The sequence below is a fragment of the Lontra canadensis genome, unplaced genomic scaffold (assembly GCF_010015895.1).
Source record: "Lontra canadensis isolate GAN:19392208 unplaced genomic scaffold, GSC_riverotter_1.0 scaffold172, whole genome shotgun sequence".
Lineage (NCBI taxonomy): Eukaryota > Metazoa > Chordata > Mammalia > Carnivora > Mustelidae > Lontra > Lontra canadensis.
In genome coordinates this window covers 193,029-199,028 of record NW_022631166.1, presented here as the reverse complement: position 1 = coordinate 199,028, position 6,000 = coordinate 193,029, and positions in this window count along the sequence as shown.

Genomic DNA, 6,000 nt, shown 5'->3' with positions numbered 1-6,000 from the left:
CTTGCATCTCTCAGAAAACAAAATTTTTCCATCTTTATAACATGCCCTGTGTTGCAAAAGTAGAGCACTCTTAGTTACTCATTAACACCAGAATTAACCCTGGGATGATATTTTCAAAGCTGATGCACAAAACCAAGGCCAAAAGGAACAAAGTGAAAAATAATAAAGATGAAACTTTGAATGATTGCTTTAGCTGCCAAATCCTTGATCTATAACAAAAGAGAAAGATAATTATCAGAGCTGGCAGGTCTAGATTCATGGTAGGAAATATGTCTTTTTGGTAGGCAGGATGAGCAAAACTGCCAAGAGGCAGAAAGATCAATACTGTTTTACGTATCAGGGCCAAACCGTGTTGGGATTGGCAATCTTTCAAAGGAAAGGTACATAAAGGCAGTGGCTGGATGAGCATCTCTAACAGGTGCTATAGAAATTATTGTGCATTGGCTTGAAGGAGATGATGCCAAACATAGCTTCCAACTCTAGACTTCTGATGCTGCATACATTGATATCTGCTCAGGGAAACCAGTCCTATCTTCTGGTCACTAAAATGCTCTGTGCCATCTTCTGGGTCCCAGGAATAAAAGACGATGCTGAAGAAACCAAGGAGAGTGGAATCAAAGACATCACTGTCCAGTATTAACTGTGTACTGGACTGTGCACTGCAAAGAAGCAGTGGGAGCAAAAAGCACTAGACTCAGGACACCCAAGTTCCATCTTGCCTCTGCCGGTTTCTAGGTCTGGTGGTGGTGGTGGTTGTAATAGTAATAGTAGTAGTAGTAGTAGTAGCAGTAGCAGCAGCAGCAGCAGCAGCAATTCTTGTTTATTGAGTATTTACCATATGCAGGTCATGATGTGAAACATCCAATTCCAGACACTGTTTCAGGACTACATTAAGGATGTGTACATGCTAAGTGAGGGTTGGGTGTTATGAGAATAAAGACTAGTTTGAGATAAGCTAGATCACAGTCTATGGGGAGATGTGGAAGCCAGGTTAAACAGTGCATACTTTACATTGAAGACATTAAAAACCACTAGGGGATTTTGACAAGGCAGTGACTAGATAGAGGTTGATTTTGCTTTAACTTTGTTTCTTCTCAAACGTAGAGTTCCTACTATGTGAAAAGTACCACACTCAGCACTGGGGTTTCAGAGGTAAATGCTAAATATCAAACCTGAACCCAAGAGATCTTTCTAACTACTCATGTGAAAAGGAAAGGGCACACCTCACATATGGGATGGTCACAGGTTCATGTGTTCCACATCAAGGCAGTGGAAGCTCAGATCTCTGGACACTAAAGTCATTACATAATTACTTTTGGTATAAACACATAGTATGCTCTCTCAACTATAACTGATCACTACAGAAGAAACAGGAAAAGACTATCCAGAAAGAAAACTTCTAAATCTGTACCTTCTGGTAGCATAGTCAGACAATGGTACAGCTTGTTTTTTTTTTTTTTAATGTACAAAGCAGCTTTTTAAAATTTATTTTTTATTTTTTATTATTTTTTATCATTTTTTTAAATTTATTTTCAGCATAACAGTATTCATTGTTTTTGTACCACACCCAGTGCTCCATGCAATCCATGCCCTCTCTAATACCCACCACCTGGTTCCCCCAACCTCCCACCCCCCACCTCTTCAAACCCTTCAGATTGTTTTTCAGAGTCCATAGTCTCTCATTGTTCACCTCCCCTGGAAGAGATTATGCTGACTAAAATAAGTCAAGCAGAGAGAGTCAATTATCATATGGTTTCACTTATTTGTGGAGCATAACAAATAGCATGGAGGACATGGGGAGTTAGGAGAAGGGAGTTGGGGGAAATTGGAAGGGGAGGTACAGCTTATTTTTTGATGCATCTGATTCAAGCTGAGCTTTGCTAGCTGGTAGTAACTTCAGTATCTGTCTCTGACATATAAGAAGGTCAACCCTGCTCCTGTAGACTCACCTGTTTTGTGCTCTGGTGTTCTAATGTTCTATCATGTCTTTGCTATGTAGTAAATGTAATTTGGGGCAAGTTTCTTAATATCCCAGAACCTCAGTTTTTTCACTTCTATAGTGAAAGGATAACAATCCCCACACCATGTGGTTATCAGCAATATAAAATGAAATGTAGAAGTCGTGCCTGGAACCTCCTACATAGTGCCTGGTGTATAACCAGGATTCAGCAACTATTAATGATCTTCCATTTCATCTACTGGTCTGGATTCTTTCCCCCCACCCAAAGTCTCCACAGCCCCTGTACTCCACTCTCCCTATTTCTAAATACATTCTCCCTAAGACGAAATTGATTGATTGACTATGAATGTGTAAGATCTTTTTTGAAACTTATATTTTAAAACAATAACTTGTCTTGTGTAAAGCTGTTGAAGCTAGTACATTGAATATATAAACTATAGGAAGTATAACCATATCAATAAATTCAACCAGATATAAAATTAAGTATCTCCTCTTTGGATGAACACCACAACAATCCATTTTCACACAACTTGCTTAGATTTTTTATTTTAGGAATTCCACAGTTCAAAGTTTCATGGTTTCAGAGTTCTTTTTTTTTTTCAGAGAGAGAGAGAGAGAGAACACACACATGTGATGTTTTGGGGGGATGGGGAGTGGCAGAGGGATAGGGAGAGAGAGAATCCCAAGCAGCCTCCAGTCCAGTGCAGAGCCCAATGTGAGGTTTGATCTGACAACACTGAGATTGTGACTTGAGCTAAAAATCAAGAGTCAGATGCTCAACCTCTGAGCAACCCAGGCAGCCCTAGTTTCACAGTTCTTTTAATGTGTAAACATTTTTCTCTTACTTTTGAGTTGATATTTGATTTTACATTCCAGTTTGGGATTAAATGGTGGTATCTTAGTCTAGTTCTAAGTCTAGAGACATTAATGAGTGTGGGGTGGTAGCAGTAGGAAAATTGGCTTCTTCTTGCAATTTAAATTTTACAAGCAAAGAATGTACTGTGTATTTACACAAAGGGGAGCCACACTGGACAAAGAGAGGGACTGTTTCTATAGTCAAGGGGAGCTCAATGGGCATTTTGGGCTTAAGGTATTTTTTAATTCTCTCAATTTTCTTATTCTTAAATTTTTATTCTTTTTATTTTAGTTATTAACTAACAAATATGATCTGTCAATGCTGGGAACTACATTAATTCTGTAATTTGGTAATTCACAAGATCAAATGCTAATTTATCCTTCTAGCTGCATTAGATAAGACATTCTAGGTTGGCAGAGTATGAGAATCCAAAGTCCCCACATCCTATGGACAGGCAAAGATAATAGATGAAAATGTTCTGAATCTAGGAGAAGGAAAGAGATATTCAATCAAGGAGACAGAGCTCCCAAAAAAATCAGCCAATGGAGATCCACACCAAGACACATAGTAATTAAAACAACAAAAAGTAGTGACAGTGAATTTTAAAAGTAGCAAAAAAACTGAAAATGGTTACATACAAGGAAAACCTCAAAAGGCTATCAGCAGATTTTTCAACAGAAACTTTGCAGTCCAGAAGAGAGTGACATGATATATTCAAAATGCTGAAAGGAAAAAATCTGAAGCCAAGAATATTCTTTCCAGAAAAGGAACCACTCAGAATAGAAGGAGAAATAGAGTTTCCTAGATGAGCAAAAGTTAAAGGAATTCATGAACACTAGCCCAGCCCTACAAGAAATGTTAGAGGACTCTTTGAGTGGAAAGGAAAGACCATAAGCAGGAGTAAGAAAAGCAGGAATCACAAAAGCAGGGAAAAAGTAGGCATATATAAAAAAATCAAAGGAATCACAAAAATAAAAGGATATAAAATATGACATCATATACCTAAACTGTTGGGGAGAGGGAGTAAAGAATGGGTTCCAACTTAAGCAACCATCAACTTAATATAGACTGTTATATGCAGATGATGTTATATATAAACAGATTGATGACCACTTATCAAAAACCAGTAATAGATATGGAAAAAATAAAGAGAAAAGAATAGAAGTATATCACCAATAAAGCAAACTAATTGTGAGAGATGAGAACAGGAGAAGAAAAGAACATAGGAGGCCTATAAAAACAACTTTATAACAAGTAATAAAATGGAAATAAATGCATGCCTATCAATTTCTTTGACTACAAATGGACTAAATGTTCTAATCAAAAGACATAGAGTGATGAAATGGATAGAAAATCAAGAATGATCTATATGTTGCCTACAAGAGTCTCATTTCAAACCTAAAAATACATGCAGATTGAAATTGAAGGGATAGAGAAGTATTCATCATGCAAATTGTTGGGAAAAGAAAGCTCAGGTAACAATATTTACATTGGACAAAATAGACATTAAAACAAAGTTTGTAACAAGAGCTCAAGAAAAAACACTATATAATCAATCAAAATAAACAATCCAATAAGAAGATATAACTATATAAATATTGATGCACCCAAATACATAAAATAGTTAATAACACCCATACAGAATTAATCAATAGTAATACAATAATAGTAGGGGACTTTCATATCATAGTTACACCAACAGAGAGTTCACTCAAACAGAAAATCAACAAGGAAATATTGGATTTGAATGACACAGTGAACCAGTTGAATCTAACAGATATATTCAGAACATTCCATCTTAAAACACCAGAATACACATTCTTTTCAAGCACACTTGGAATATTCTCCAGAATAGATCACATATTTCACCACAAATCAAGTCTTAATAAATTCATAAATATCAAAGTCATACCATGCATCTTTTCTGGCCATAACACTATGAAATTAGAAATCAACCACAAGAAAAAATCTGGAAAAAGTGCAAATACATGGAGATTAAATAACATGAGAATCTACAATGAATGGGTCAATTTAGAAATCAAACAAGAAATAAAAAATACATGGAGACAAATGGAAATGAAAACTCAATGTTCCAAAATCTTTTGGAATGTACAAAAGCTGTTCTAAGAGGGAAGTTTCTAGCAATACAGGCCTGCATCAAGAAGGAAGAACAATTTGAAATAAACAACTTAACCTTATACCTAAGGAAGCTAGAAAAAGAACACACAAAACCCAAAACCAGTAGAAGAAAAAGGAAATAATAGAGATTAGAGTAAAAATACCCAAAATACAAACTAAAAAGACAATGGAACATATCAATGAAACTAGGAGTTGGTTCATTGAAAAAATCAACAAAATTGATAAACTTCTAGCCATGCTTACCAACAGAAGTGAGAGGACTAAAACAAAATCACAAACGAAAGAGGAGAAATAACAACTAACACCACAGAAATACAAAAACAATGAGAGAATATTATTATGAAAAATTATACACACAAAAAAATCAAACAACCCAAAAGAAATAGATAAATTCCTAGAACTGTGTAACCTACCAAAACTGAAGCAGGAAGAAATAGAACTTGTGAAGTGGCTTTGAACACCCCACTTATATCATTGGACAGGTCATCTAAACAGAAAATAAACAACAATACAATGGTTTTAAATAACACACTGGACCAGATGGACTTAACATATATATTCAGAAATTGAATGAGTAATCAAATAACGCCCCCCCCAAAAAAGTCCATGACCAGGTGGCCGCACAAGTGATTTCTACAAGACATTTTAAAAGGAGTTAATACCTATTCTTCTCAAAGTATTCAAAAAATTAGAGGAGGAAGGAAAGCTTCCAAATTATTCTATGAGGACAGCATTACCATTTATTACCATTTATTTATCTGATACCAAAACCAGATAAAGACATAACAAAAAAGAGATCTACAGGCCAATACCTCTGATAAACATAGATGCAAAAGTCTTCAACACAATATTGGCAAAACAAATCCAACAATATGTTTAAAAAATTATTCACCATGATCAAGTGGAATTTATTCCCAGGATGCAAGAATGTTTAAATGTTTGCATATCAACCAACATGACACATTACATAAATAAGAGAAGGAATAAAAATCATAAGATCATTTAAATAGATTCACAAAATACATTTGACAAAGTACAACATCCA